The sequence below is a fragment of the Gymnoscopelus microlampas genome (genome assembly GCF_963454915.1).
Source record: "Gymnoscopelus microlampas genome assembly, chromosome: 7".
Classification (NCBI taxonomy): domain Eukaryota; kingdom Metazoa; phylum Chordata; class Actinopteri; order Myctophiformes; family Myctophidae; genus Gymnoscopelus; species Gymnoscopelus microlampas.
This window is the reverse complement of record NC_139944.1, coordinates 56,989,887-57,006,119: the sequence shown is the minus strand read 5'-3', so window position 1 is coordinate 57,006,119 and position 16,233 is coordinate 56,989,887. Positions and strand designations below refer to the sequence as shown.

At 40.7% G+C, this 16,233-nt stretch overlaps 1 long non-coding RNA gene across 1 annotated transcript; it reads right to left on the bottom strand.

Annotated features, from left to right (window-relative positions):
* Positions 1–14,212: 14,212 nt before the first annotated feature.
* LOC311049151 lies at positions 14,213–14,600 on the bottom strand. Its single transcript, XR_014601165.1, has 3 exons — positions 14,501–14,600; positions 14,376–14,407; positions 14,213–14,267 (listed from the first exon to the last, which is right to left on the bottom strand). It is a non-coding gene; the product is annotated as an uncharacterized lncRNA (long non-coding RNA).
* Between the last annotated feature and the right edge of the window lie 1,633 nt (positions 14,601–16,233).

Here is a 16,233-nt window from a genome sequence, read left to right as displayed (position 1 = left end):
AAACGTATGTTTCTATATCAGTGGTGCTCAATCTCTTTCATGTCAAGGACCCCCAAAATTATATGTTTTTGGCCGCGGACCCCCATAAAAATATTTTGTTCCAGGGACCCCCCAGAAGCAAAGATTTGAGTTAAAAATGTTTGCTTTAAAAAAATATATATTCAAAGATTTGCACACATTTTCAAAAATAGCAGATATACAAGCTCGTAGCACGGCACTCGGTGCCGCGCTATGAGCTTGTAGATCTGCTATTTTTGAATAGCCCAAAGTGTAAAATAATGCTTTTTAGCTCAAATCTAAAAATGACACAGTCCCAGGTCTCAATGGGTTAAAAGTATCAATACTGCGATGTAGAAGTAGTACTCTGTTATAAATGTAGAAGTAGTACTCTGTTATAAGTAAAAGTCCGGAATTCAAAACTTACTTTGAGAGTAAATGCACAAAAGTATTGGTATCACAGTGTACTTAAAGTACCAACAGTACAAGTACTAACATGTTTGAAAATAGCAGATCTACAAGCTCACAACGTGTGAGTTGTGAGCTTGTATATCTGCTATTTTCAAATAGCCTAGGTATGCAATAGGGCTAAAGTGGTTAATGTATGTTTCATGATGTAATAATGTATATCTACAAAGTAACTAGTAACTAAAGTTTTCGGTAGCACTTTACAATAATGACCCGTTATAAAGCATTTATAAACGTTTATAAGTAGTTTGCAAACTATTAACAAATCGTTAACAACCTGTTTGTTGACATTCGTAAATGATTACTAAAACCTTTATAACTACAGTTACAAATCATTTGTAAAGTATTAGTAAGTAGTGAACTATTCATGAATAAGCCATTTATATACATCTGTAAAAGATTATTAAATCATTTGTAACGACCCATTCTAAAGCATTTATAAACGTTTATAAGCAGTTTGTAGACTATTAACAAATCATTAACAACCTGTTTATTGACATTTGTAAATGATTACTAAAACCTTTATAACTACGGTTACAAATCATCTATAAAGGTATTAGTAACTATTCATGAATAAGCCATGTATAATACATCTGTAAATGATTATTAAATCATTTGTAACTGATGTTACATAATATATACAAGCTATTGGTAGCTTGTTCATGTTTAACATATGCTTTGTTAAACATTCCTAAAGTATCTAACAATCCTTAGTACATGTTATTATGTGCCCTATAGTAAAGTGAAGACAGTTCATCATTTACAACTGTCTGTTAATGTGTTTGTTCATGTTTAACATGCTTTGTAAAACATTCCTAAAATATCTATAAATCCTTTGTACATGTTATTATGTGCCCTACAATAAAGTGAAGACAGTTCATCATTTATGCCTGTCTGTTAATGTGGACTTTCTCCTTACCTGTTGCAAACTACCTGGCTTTCATGAATGCAGACACCAAACAATTACTAGAATGATCATTCATGTTAAGCAAATGATGCGTAAGACATTCGTAAGGGGAATGTAAACCATTTGTGGTGTTAGGGACCAAAAAAGTCACTACAAAGTACTACCAATCAACTCTAAATTGCCTGAAACGTACTCCTAACAGGTTTTTGGGGGGACGATTTTGGCCTCCACACTTAGTGATTATTTCGGATTTAACTTTCGTTTCGGTGGTGACCAACTTTCGTTTTGGTAGTTTGATTACAAAATGTAAGTTGTGTAAAAAATAATCTGACTATACTAAGTTGTTACTTGTTTGTTTAAGTCAGGCTATACTCTACTCAGAGTCATAAGTTTACAAAATGTACTAAAGTACAGTTTGTCTTCATCACTGAAAATAACGTACATGTAAACTGATGTCATGTGCAGTTGGGGTGAAGAAACACAACCATTTCACTCCTAATAATACCTATTTGATTTGACATCCTGACTTGCTGCTGTAGCTGAGGCTTGAACCTGTTACCTGCGGCTCACTAGTCAGTGACTCTATCCATTCACCTACAGCTGTTTCCTTGGAATCTGCGGTTCTGAAACGTTTTGTTGTCAACCCCCCAAATTGACATGTATTTGGGCAGTGGACCCCAATGTGAAAAGATGTAGTGTCAGGGCCCCCCATGAAAAAGATTTATATTTATGCTGTAACACAAGTTATTTGTCTTGTTTGTTGTTCAAGTCAAAGCACCAGGAAGGCTGTACTTGTCAGCCATCTGTTAGCTCAATGGGTTGAGACGCAGTATTCATGATCCAGAGGCCATGAGTTCAAATCCCATTGATGTCTTTCCTATGATTCTTTCCTTTGCAGACTGGCTTCCAGAAGATCAACTGAAAAGTACCAGGAAGGCTATATTTGTCATCCAACTGTTAGCTCAATGGGTTGAGACGCAGTATACATGATCCAGAGGCCATGAGTTCAAATCCCATTGATGTCTTTCCTATGATTCTTTCCTTTGCAGACTGGCTTCCAGAAGATCAACTGAAAATTACCAGGAAGGCTGTACTTGTCAGCCATCTGTTAGCTCAATGGGTTGAGACGCAGTATTCATGATCCAGAGGCCATGAGTTCAAATCCCATTGATGTCTTTCCTATGATTATTTCCTTTGCAGACTGGCTTCCAGAAGATCAACTGAAGACTACCAGGAAGGCTGTACTTGTCAGCCATCTGTTAGCTCAATGGGTTGAGACGCAGTATTCATGATCCAGAGGCCATGAGTTCAAATCCCATTGATGTCTTTCCTATGATTCTTTCCTTTGCAGACTGGCTTCCAGAAGATCAACTGAAAACTACCAGGAAGGCTCTACTTGTCAGCCATCTGTTAACTCAATGGGTTGAGACGCAGTATACATGATCCAGAGGCCATGAGTTCAAATCCCACTGGTGTCTTTACTGTGATGCTTCCCTTTGCAGACTAACTTCTAGAAAAACAAGTTAAAACCACCAGAAAACCTGTAACTCTCAGCCAACAGCATAGCTCAACTGGTAGAGCGTCTGTCCAATAACATGACTTGACTTGACTTGAGTGGGTTCGATTCCCACTCGAGTCAAGTCTCCCCGGTAACTTGGGGCAACGGATAAATTGACTGATATCCTTAGTGATGCTTCCCTTTGCAGACTAACTTCTAGAAAAACAAGTTAAAACCACCAGAAACCCTGTAACTCTCAGCCAACAGCATAGCTCAACTGGTAGAGCGTCTGTCCAATAACATGACTTGACTTGAGTGGGTTCGATTCCCACTCGAGTCAAGTCTCCCCGGTAACTTGGGGCAACGGATAAATTGACTGATATCCTTAGTGATGCTTCCCTTTGCAGACTAACTTCTAGAAAAACAAGTTAAAACCACCAGGAAACCTGTAACTCTCAGCCTACAGCATAGCTCAACTGGTAGAGCGTTTGTCCAATAACATGACTTGACTTGACTTGACTCAAGTGGGAATCGAACCCACTCAAGTCAAGTCAAGTCAAGTCAAGTCATGTTATTGGACAAACGCTCTACCAGTTGAGCTATGCTGTTGGCTGAGAGTTACAGGTTTTCTGGTGGTTTTAACTTGTTTTTCTAGAAGTTAGTCTGCAAAGGGAAGCATCACAGTAAAGACACCAGTGGGATTTGAACTCATGGCCTCTGGATCATGTATACTGCGTCTCAACCCATTGAGTTAACAGATGGCTGACAAGTACAGCCTTCCTGGTAGTTTTCAGTTGATCTTCTGGAAGCCAGTCTGCAAAGGAAAGAATCATAGGAAAGACATCAATGGGATTTGAACTCATGGCCTCTGGATCATGAATACTGCGTCTCAACCCATTGAGCTAACAGATGGCTGACAAGTACAGCCTTCCTGGTAGTCTTCAGTTGATCTTCTGGAAGCCAGTCTGCAAAGGAAAGAATCATAAGAAAGACATCAATGGGATTTGAACTCATGGCCTCTGGATCATGAATACTGCGTCTCAACCCATTGAGCTAACAGATGGCTGACAAGTACAGCCTTCCTGGTAATTTTCAGTTGATCTTCTGGAAACCAGTCTGCAAAGGAAAGAATCATAGGAAAGACATCAATGGGATTTGAACTCATGGCCTCTGGATCATGAATACTGCGTCTCAACCCATTGAGCTAACAGATGGCTGACAAGTACAGCCTTCCTGGTAATTTTCAGTTGATCTTCTGGAAGCCAGTCTGCAAAGGAAAGAATCATAGGAAAGACATCAATGGGATTTGAACTCATGGCCTCTGGATCATGTATACTGCGTCTCAACCCATTGAGCTAACAGTTGGATGACAAATATAGCCTTCCTGGTACTTTTCAGTTGATCTTCTGGAAGCCAGTCTGCAAAGGAAAGAATCATAGGAAAGACATCAATGGGATTTGAACTCATGGCCTCTGGATCATGAATACTGCGTCTCAACCCATTGAGCTAACAGATGGCTGACAAGTACAGCCTTCCTGGTGCTTTGACTTGAACAACAAACAAGACAAATAACTTTAAAAAAATGTGTTACAGCATAAATATAAATCTTTTTCATGGGGGGCCCTGACACTACATCTTTTCACATTGGGGTCCACTGCCCAAATACATGTCAATTTGGGGGGTTGACAACAAAACGTTTCAGAACCGCAGATTCCAAGGAAACAGCTGTAGGTGAATGGATAGAGTCACTGACTAGTGAGCCGCAGGTAACAGGTTCAAGCCTCAGCTACAGCAGCAAGTCAGGATGTCAAATCAAATAGGTATTATTAGGAGTGAAATGGTTGTGTTTCTTCACCCCAACTGCACATGACATCAGTTTACATGTACGTTATTTTCAGTGATGAAGACAAACTGTACTTTAGTACATTTTGTAAACTTATGACTCTGAGTAGAGTATAGCCTGACTTAAACAAACAAATAACAACTTAGTATAGTCAGATTATTTTTTACACAACTTACATTTTGTAATCAAACTACCGAAACGAAAGTTGGTCACCACCGAAACGAAAGTTAAATCCGAAATAATCACTAAGTGTGGAGGCCAAAATCGTCCCCCCAAAAACCTGTTAGGAGTACGTTTCAGGCAATTTAGAGTTGATTGGTAGTACTTTGTAGTGACTTTTTTGGTCCCTAACACCACAAATGGTTTACATACTCTTTACGAATGTCTTACGCATCATTTGCTTAACATGAATGATAATTCTAGTAATTGTTTGGTGTCTGCATTCATGAAAGCCAGGTAGTTTGCAACAGGTAAGGAGAAAGTCCACATTAACAGACAGTTGTAAATGATGAACTGTCTTCACTTTACTATAGGGCACATAATAACATGTACTAAGGATTTATAGATACTTTAGGAATGTTTAACAAAGCATATGTTAAACATGAACAGGCTACCAATAGCTTGTATATATTATGTAACATCAGTTACAAATGATTTAATAATCATTTACAGATGTATTATACAGGGCTTATTCATGAATAGTTACTAATACCTTTATAGATGATTTGTAACCGTAGTTATAAAGGTTTTAGTAATCATTTACAAATGTCAACAAACAGGTTGTTAATGATTTGTTAATAGTCTACAAACTACTTATAAACGTTTATAAATGCTTTATAACGGGTCATTATTGTAAAGTGCTACCCGACTTTTTACTCACAAGAAAAAAGAAAAGAAATTCAAAACATTGTGACTTAACTATGCTTTTCATCCAAACACCCCATTATGGGAGATTAAATGTGAAATACATCCACATAAAGATGATAGCCCCAGGTGGGAAAATTCAGTCAAAGGGTATACAGATGGAAGAAGTCTCCAGCTCAATACTTACACTTGCTGGTATGTGTTACAGCTGAGGTTCCTGCTGCTGAGGCAGTATAGAAACTCTCCTGATGCAGATGACAGGAACCCTCTCAAACGTCCGGAGAACCACTTCCCAATGACATCACTGTCCCTCAACTGTTCATCAGTCAGAATCGACACTCTCAGCTCTCCAATCACATCCAGAACCGCAGACGCCGATGGACCAGTCATCGTCATGGACTAGGGGAAGGATTACATGGGTCAATATTGTTTTTTTAGGCTTACAACCTGTTTAATACGTATTAGGGGACAATATTTATATATAATATATTTTTTTTACGTTCATGGTGTAACCCCTTTAAAATGTAAGCCATTTAACATCATCACAACACACTCACATGACTTGGTAGACATCACAGGGTGGCTTAACCTAAGAAATAAAATAAAAGTCCATGCATTATAATAATAATAATTATTATTATAATTACTATTATATTTTGCTGTACGTTTTTTAAGCTGTCATAAGACGCTCTACAGATGAGGTTACCTCTCTAGCGAGCAGAACCAGGTGGTGCAGGAACTCAGGAAAGTCTCCTTGAGACTGTGTCAGATGGTCAAACACTGCATGGATGATGTACGTCTTTCTCTGGAGGAGTAGGCACCAGCAGCATCTCTGCAGTCTGCTTCGGAGTCAGGAGGTGTAGAACCTCCATCTGGACACATTTAAGACAAGAGAGAGACAGACAGGACATAATAGGAGAGGGCAGGATATGAGATTTAACCACTGAAGCCCTATTTTATACGTAATCGAATTATAATGTCACACTCGCAAATCAGCTATTACGTTTTTGAAAATCTTGCAATCCTGTGATGACATGCCCAAAATATACGCCAGGTTGAAAGGTTATTAAGTTACTGAAATTGTAGTGTCAAGTACAAACAATCAAATCAATGTTTTCAGTAAAAATGTTCAGATTGTCCACACTCACTCCAGAGAAGTCACGGTTTTGAAGGCATTTGCAGAATGGGCCTCAGGTCTTAATGGGTTAAGTCCATATCATTAAGGGCAGCTGTGAGTATCATTCATACTGTACTTACTCATAATAGAGGAGAACATCTGGAGGGTAGTCGCTGAAGGTGGTGACATCTGCTTCTCCTTTGATGTAGTTGTACATGCAGGTCAGCTGTTGGTGAGGCAAGCAGCAAACATTGTCTATCTCCCACCTTCATATTATGATTCTCTCTCTCTCTCTCTCTCTCTCTCTCTCTCTCTCTCTCTCTCTCTCTCTCTCTCTCTCTCTCTCTCTCTCTCTCTCTCTCTCTCTCTCTCTCACACACACACAGTGGTTCTCAAAGTATGGTCCCCCATCCTTGAGGAGGTTCCAGGGGGGCCAACATCACCAAAACCACTTTAACCCAATATACATCTACAAGCTCATAACGCATTGCGATGCAACACAGTGTGAGCTTGTCGATCTGCTATTTAAAAAAAATCTTGAAAGATGGGAATAATTTTCCAAGCGAGGCATGGATGTCTCCCGGCGTTGCGCCGGTGAGTTGGCCGGAGGATAAGCCCACGCTCTGACTGCCGAGGGCAGTGACGTAGTTTGCATTGAGGTTGCCACCACTGTTGCCTGCCAAAGCAGCAGCAATCTACAACAAATGGGAGATTAAGGTTTAAACACAACCCGTCAGTGTCAAAAGCATGAATGTGTGCGGCGCATGTTTGTGAATGTGTTACCTGTGGGTCGAGGTCTGTGCAGTGTGTTGTCAGGTTGTACAGAATGATCATGCTCTGTGAGGAGGTCAGCTGACTGAAAGATGCACCAGGGGCAAGCCATCGACACAGCAGAGGAAGCCTGGAAGCAGTGAGTGGAGATCGTCAGTGAGCTGACACATTTAGGCACTGGGTTTGATTTGTAAAAATTAAAATAAAAAACACTAAAATAGGGATGCCAGGGTTAACCCATTTAGACCGGGAAAGAATCTGTGTCATTTTTAGATTTCTTTGGCATTGTTTTTTTCAAATATTTGAATATATATTCTACAAATGTCTACTAAATCCTAAAAAAAACTTATGTTGCTATATCAGTGAACACTTTCATGTCAAGGACCCCCAAAATGATATGTATTTGGCCGCGGATCCCCATCTCAAAATATTTAGTCCCAGGGACCCCAGAAGCAAAGATTTGAGTTAAAAATGTTCTCTTTAGAAATATATATATTCAAAGATTTTCACTATTTTTCAAAAATAGCAGATCTACAAGTTCATAGCGTGGCACTTGGTCGCACTATAAACTTGTAGATCTGCTATTTTTGAATAGCCAAAGAAATCGAAAATGACACAGACGTGTTCCCGGATTGAATGGGTTAAGCTCATCGTTTCACAGTTCAGACTTACAGCAGGGGATTGAAGTTGGGGTCCTGTAGGTAGATCAGTTCAGTGTAGTAGGCGGTGAAGTTGGCGTCCAGAACTGAATGGTTGAGCAGAGCAATGTTCAGCGGGTTTACAGTGAACACCTGGATGACCTAGACAGGATATAAACACAGAGGAGTTAGGATGTCCACTATCCCTCACAATTATATGCATTTCTCATCCGTCCATTCATCTTCTACATGCATAAAGTACATACATGCATATCATCACTGTCAAGCAGAAACCTTGTATCTCCACATTTCATCTTTTTAAGTGTGTTCATAGATAAATGCCGTATTTTATACTTTGCCGTATGACAGTGTCACGCAAAAGTAGCATAAATAGCAGATCGGTAAGCTCACAAAATGTTGCATCACGATGCGTTGTGACCTTGTAGATCTGTAGATTATTAGCAAATTCGCCTCTGCCATGCCAAAAATAGGGAGGCAAGGCTGACAGTGATTAAGTGATTTAAAAAAAATAACTACATTGGATCCATTTGAACACTGGTTCTTTTTTCCATTTCCTGAAAAGTAACAGTTTTGGACATACAAGGTTTCCACGCAACAGCGATGATATGTATATTGTACATTCATACAAATATAAACTTTCCTTCCTACTGAGCAATACCTGTATAGAACCAAAAGTATTGAGGTCCTGTAGTGTGAGGAAAGGCATGAAGGGGCCTATGTACTGAGCGAACCAGGCGGTAGAGTTCAGTTCCGGATCGTTGGCATCGTAACACTTGGGCGTCGTTCCTGTAAACACAATAAAATATAAAAAAATATGTACGGTAACACATTTTTGGAATCAAATCTTGAATCCAAACTTGTAAAAAAACACTTTAAAAAATAACAACAAAAACAAATAACAACGATGAAAAAGTGACCTGAGACAAGGTAGGCCTTGATGACGCCGTACACGTCGCTCTCTGCAAAGTCTGCGATGCTGTAGTTGTGTGTGCCCAGAACTGAAACACTGAAGAATTGAACAAAAAATTCAGTCAAAACAGACAAAGCGTGAAATCATGATGTATGACTATGAAAAATTATTTTACATAAAATACCGTACAATGTAATGTAGAACCGCTCATCACAGACACAATAGCTGTGCAGAACTGGAGTACTAAATATCAAGCTTATCACATTTAACTGAAAAGCATTTCTTTAAGTCCACTTACAGTTTTTGGAAGGACAGACAGGTGGCACCCTGTGTGGTGGTGGAGGTGAGCAGGTTCTTGTGGAGGAAGACCAAGTCATCGGTGAGACTGCGATCGAACCAGAAGTTGACCTGTGACCTATCACTGCTGTTGAGAGCCAGGGGCCAGACGCGAGGCAGCGTGGCACGCCGCACAACCGCAGGGAGTCTCTCCTGCAGTCAGCATACAATACAATACGTAAAGTGGGGTCCTTGACGGGCCACCATAGAAACAAGCTTTTTATGTTAGCATAACTTTTGACTTTTCACATTTTTTTTTTATATTTTAGTTTTTAACAAATCTTCTCTTATGGGGTCTCTGGATTGCAGCCAAATGGGGGTCTACGTCCAAATACATAGCAATTTGGGGGTCCTTGACATGAAAATGTTAGAACAACTGCTCTATACTGTATACAGTATCATGTATACACTATACATATACACATGAGTGTCTGCTCTGTGGTTGTGTAGTGCCTACGTTCTCCAGGAACACAGTAGTCTGAATGTAGTTCTGGTAGATCTGGCAGAGTTGTCCCTCATCGTCAACAATACCAGGGCGACGGAGGAAACTGCCAAGGTCTGAAGGTGGCATGGAGTTCAGCAGCTGAAGACACAGTTACAGTAGCATAACGGAAACGTGAGCATTATTCACACAGCAGCCATTTTTCTCATAGGGGCTGTGTGTCCACCAAGGCGTTTTTTTCCCCTGAGTGCAGCGTATGTTTTGAATTGTTTTCAATAGGAGCGCTGCGTTACCGCTATGCTGGAAACCACAGCAACGTGATGATAACCTGAGCGTCTATTTTGTGCTGCACTTTCAGGTCTTTAGCGTATTTTATCTTGGATTTTTTTTTACAAAAATTGTCTCTGAGATGTAGTGAAGTAGAAGCAAAAGGGGAAAAAAAAGTTCCTCAAAATTGTACTTAAGTACAGTACTTGTACTCAGTCACTTTAGACCACTGGTTATCCCCCCCCTCCACACACACACACACACACACACACACACACACACACACACACACACACACACACACACACACACACACACACACACACACCTGAGGCATCCTGTCGCTGGGCTTGAGCGACATGAACGTGGACAGGTTGGGGAACTGGAATCCCATGAATGAGCTCTCCAAGAAACCATAGAAACGGTGGTTGCAGTTGTCACCATAGCAGCGGAGAGGAGTTGATCCTATAAGAACAGGGGAGATAGATGTACAGTAAGAATGCTGCCTGTCATTCATTCATTCATTCATGAGCTACAGTGTTTACTTTGTGGTCGTCCTTTACCTTTGAGAGACTGAATGATGTGATTGTGTATCTCCGTCTGTGTGACGTCCCCAAGCGTTGATAGAATCACATTCAGGACAGTAACTCTGCGTCACAAAAAGAGAAGGCATACTAAAAGGTCAAATTCTAAAGATATTGTTACTGTGCCACTAGTTTGTAGGTCAACAACAATAAAAAAGTAAGTGTGTCAACCAGGATATATTATATTATAGTATTATATTACAAGATAATATAATACTTTTTACCCCATGATCTCTCACCCACTGGGAATACACCCAATGTTTCCCACAAAAAAACTTTCAGCTAAAGGCCAAGGGCAATCCCCAAGGATAAGAACAGGTAAAGGTGCTCCACTTACGCTTGCTGCTTTGTGGCACAGCTCCTCCCTGCCACAATGCTGAAGTAAGGGCCGACATGGCTCGGTGAGAGGTCAACCAGTAGGGGGCGTAGGCGCATTTGGAGCCACGCTTGCACACTGCTGTCTTCCACAGAGGGCTCAGAGAGGTTGGCGCGGTCAAACACGACTTGCAACATGGCAGACCTCACTGTAGCGGGGAACGAACTCTCATGAGCCTGCAGAAAAAGAGAGTAATGAAATGGAGATTAATAAGTAAGTAATTGGTTAATATTATACATATGTTTTGTATTGATAATCCAAATCTGCAAAGTAACTAGTAACTAAAGTTTTCAAATGATTGTAGTGGAGTAAATGTACTAGATTTGCCTCTGAGATGCAGTGTAGTAGAAGTATAGTATAGTATTGAAAAATTGACATACTCAAGTAAAGTCAAAGTACAGTACCTCTACATCTAAATATACCTCTACCGTCTAAATATACTTAATTACTTTCCATCACTGGAAAAGGCAGTTTAATGTTGAAATGTGTCCCCCTCTCACCAGGATGGCAGGCGAGAAGTCATCGAAGAACGCTGTGAGGTGTTTGTTGGGAACGTGGTTCATCACCATGGCGACCTGAGAAGATGAGGTGAGCTGACCAGGTGTGGACGAGACCTCTGCTAACTGCGTCACTGTAAGCTGGGTCAGGGCGTCCATCTGCAACCATGCAAGCATACAACACACACACACACACACACACACACACACACACACACACACGCACACACGCACGCACGCACGCACGCACGCACGCACGCACGCACGCACGCACGCACGCACGCACACACACACACACACACAGTGAGTGGATACACAATATCACAAACCGTGTAGAGAGATTTAAAATGAACAGCGTACCATAGAGATTTTAAGACAGGAAACAAATTCTATTCTATAAAAAAAAACTGTAAACAATACCGCTGAAAAGTTGGAGTAGAGCGTCCCTAGGTCACGGAATGAGACAACAGCAGCAAAGGCTCCAAAGTTCTTCTGCAACCATTCTCCACTGGCTGGATATTGTGAACTACAGCTAGGATCTGGACCAGGAAGTACATAATACATCAATGAGGATATTTCATTTTTTATTTAGATTTTGAAATATAGATAATCACTGCTGTAGGATATAAGGTATTCATCAAGCTTGTGCCATTGATTTGCAGTTAGGATGAATGGAAGTCCTAACCTGTGGTTGTGTTCCTGGTGAGGAAGGCCTTGATGAAGTACAGGTACACAGTGACCGGTCTGGAAGGCTCCATCTGTGACTGGTGCTCACCCAAGACCTCAACACTGTGGTTGACAGGTAGCAGTTGAAAGGTCATTCATTATAATGTATTTAGTTTAGCAGTAAAGTGATTGGTAAAATGTTGTATAGACGCCTTAACAGACGACGTCACACTGATACGAAACAGTATGCGCACGCAGGTCGGCACCAAAAGAACCCCACCGCTCATAAGATGCAATGTAAAAGTGGTCACAGTCTCACGTGTAAAAATGCATCCCATCACACTTTCAGATGCTGTTTTTCTCCCAGTGTGGAGGAAGAATGCTTAGGATTTTTACTGTGATCTCTCGCTCTTGAAATATATAATCCTTGGTTTCTGTTGTGTGTAAACAATAATAACAATTCAAAGCAGTTGTCCTCAAAACTCCACCTCCAGTGGCTGTCATAGGAACGGAGGGAGCGCTCTATGATCATGGCATCAGAACCTGCTTGGCTCGCGCAGCTGCAGCCCGTCAAGACTAATTTATGCTCCGTCCCGCGAAGGTGTCGCGCGCAGAGAACGGCCGAGAATAGCAGATCTCCAAGCTCACAGCGGTCGCATCCGTGACGCGGTTGTGAGCTTGTATGTCAGCTGTTCTCGGTGCGCTATACCGTTGCGCGATGAAGTATATATATGTGTCGCCAAGGCGCACCCCACTAGCCTACACACAGAGGAGGTTGAATGAACTGAAACAAGCTCACCCCAAAACAGCAGGTTTGGGGATCTGTTGGGAATTGATTACATGAAGCAGTCACCTGTGCGTCCAGTCTCAATGTTTGTAAACAAATAATTGGTCTATAGAATGAATGTATACAGATGTATGTAACACATATGCATAACTTCTACACTACCCATGGTGGTCATCTGCCAATGAACCACGCAGCTCAACTATGAACATCTCTAGCATAGGGGCCCTTGAATAGTTACATTCATATTTTTTGAGTTTACTGATCGTTGGCTCTTGTGGCAAAGAACAGGTCTAAGGTACAGCATATACTGTGTGTATGAGTGGAGCACTCTGGTACAACACAACAGTGAAGCTCACAGCCAGGTTATGTACAACAGTTACAGTGTTGGGGGCTATGACACTTACAGGGCTTGGTAGGAGAGGCAATTTAGGTTTTTAGTGGTGAGACAGGACAGGAACTCTTTGGACACAGCTGGCAGGAATGGGCTGAGCCTTTGCTTGAACCAAAGATCAATGAACGCAGGTTTCTCAAAGTTGTCTAGCTGAAGGTGTCCAGTCGGATCTCTCCAATGGAATCCAGAATCAGCGATGTTGCAGGGTTGCTAGGGTTAAATGTCTACAAGGAACAGGGAGATGCAAGCAGAATTCTTCACAAATGTTTATCACAATTTTTTTTCTGTTACTTTTTTGTACTATTTGATTGTCTGATAAAACTTCTGAAAATAAAGAGTTTTAAAAAAAATGTTTATCACAAGATTTATATTAGTAAATGAGAAAGTCAAGATGAGAAAGGGTAGCCTACTGTTGAGTTAAATATGAGAGACATAATTAGTGGCTTACTGAAGCACAAGCGTATTCTTCAATGCCGTAGTCGCAAAAACGTCCACTCATCTGTCCATTGTTGAGGAGGAGCTGTAGTGCAGTGCTTTAGAAGATTGGAAAATAAAATAAAACATTTCTTACAAAATGATTCTTCATAAAATAATACCACACTGTGAATTAGCAGACAATGAGCCACTACTCTGCTTAACATTTAATGCTTAAATTCAAATGAAGGTACTTACCTCTCCGGTGTATATTGTGCAGCCTAAGAAAAGAAAATTGGATATAATAAGGATCTGGTTCAATTTTAAGAACACCATGGCTAAGCAAAAATGTACAGCAGATCTAAAAGATCTCACCTGGTGGAACTTGCTGAAGTAAAGCCAGCTTGTTGTTTGTGACGGATGATGCTACACTCTGAGGAAGAGTAAGCAAGGCCTGGTCCAGTCTGGTGAAACTGAGACCCAAAAAGTTGCGGTTAACATAGGCCAATAATAATGAATTAAATAACTTTGACCTGGTCTTCAAAAAACAAAACAAAACAAAAATATTTATATAAACTTACACTATTTTGTATGATGAGCAGGAAATGTTTCCCTGTCAAATGACAAAAAAAGAGGTTGTCATTTCAAAACAAACATACACAGTTACCGTTTCTCTCATTATCATGCTATACGGTATAGTTTTTACCGTTCCAGAAAACATAACAAGGTGGGACAGAAACTCAGCCAATCCCCTCTCCTCTGGAGACGCAGTCAGGTAGTCAAACACTGAGTTGATGACAACATCTTTCTCAGCAGGAAGAGGCAACACCACAAGTTCTGCACTCTGCTTTGGAGACAGGAGCTTTACAGCCTCCAGCTGGACCGAAAAAAAACATACAGAAAAATATTATTATTATTTTATATTACAGTAACATATATATATTATATATTATATTAAGTAAGTAATTACCTATTACGTGTATGTTTGATAATTTTTCCATGTTATGTGTGTATAAGCTTAAGTCTATAAGTTATAAGTCTTACAGGGGAGAAGCCCGGGTTGAGATTCAGGAATTCTCTGACAGACACAAGGACTGAGAACGGCCCAAAGTTGTTCTGCAACCAGTCAACACTGCTGTTGGACACACAGCCTCGGTCTGGAGGGGACAGATCAGAATGAAACATTGAAGGGATAGTTCACCCCCAAAATGACTTTTTTTCTATCGATTAGTCACTCCACGGAGACTTGAATTCGTGGACGTTTTTTTGTTTTTGTCGCATCCTAAGCCAATAATTTGATGACCGGCAGCAGTTCCGGTAGGACACAAAGGGTCTCCTTTATGTCTGCTACCGGAACCGCTGCCTACCGGTCCACTGGTCATCAAATTGTTGGCTTAGGAATGCGACAAAAACAACAAAATATCCATGAAGTCTCCATGGGGTGAACTATCCCTTTCAAACAAAAGGGTGTATGAAAATGTCAGTCAATAGTAAATTATCCAGTAAAAAGAGCCCATTCAGAGCCAAGTATAGACTCATTATTTATTATTGAGATAATGTAGTTAGTCAGTACCTGACAGTGGGCGGGACAGGAAAGGGAGGATTAGATCCTTCAGGACCAAATGCTGCTGCTGTGAGGTCATGTTGTCAAACTGATGGCTAAACTCCTTCAAACTGTGAATTAAACAAACACACAATGAGAAATAATCTTATGACGGACTTATTATTCTAGAATCTAGAGGAAAGTTATCATTGTGAGTATGACTTAACCTTATGGGGACCTAAACTCTTAAATCAAACAACATGTCAGATCAAACCAATATTCAAAGTGAATTACATTTGCACATTAATGTGATTGGGTTATAATGATGAATAATAGCCTCCAGGTCAATACCTACACTTGCTGGTATGTGTGACAGCTGAGGTTCCTGCCACTGAGGCATCCCGATGCAGATGACAGGATCCCTCTCAAACGTCCAGAGAACCATTTCCTGATGACATCACTGTCCCTCAACTGTTCATTAGTCAGCATCGATAGTCTCATCTCTCCAATCACATCCAGAGCCACAGACGCCGATGGACCAGTCATGGTCTCAGACTAAACAAAGGATTACATGTGTCAATATGATGTTTGACTAAATTACTTTCAGTGTTTGGTCATTGTTGTATACCAATTAATTACACAATTTAGCAGTTTAATTTGAGTTTATTTCAGTGTCTGGTTAAAGCAATTTTTATACCGTGTTGGCAAGAAGATCCAGAGCTGCATCCAACACCCCAAAGGACTTGGACAAGAACAGCTTCCAGACTGGTCTGGAACCAGTGGAGTTGGGGGACTGGTTACACTTCATCACCGCTGCCAGATCCTGTGCTGTCAACATGGACACCTGGGTGGAGAAAATGGAGAGAGCAGAACAGAAAGAAATGCAGGAAATGTTT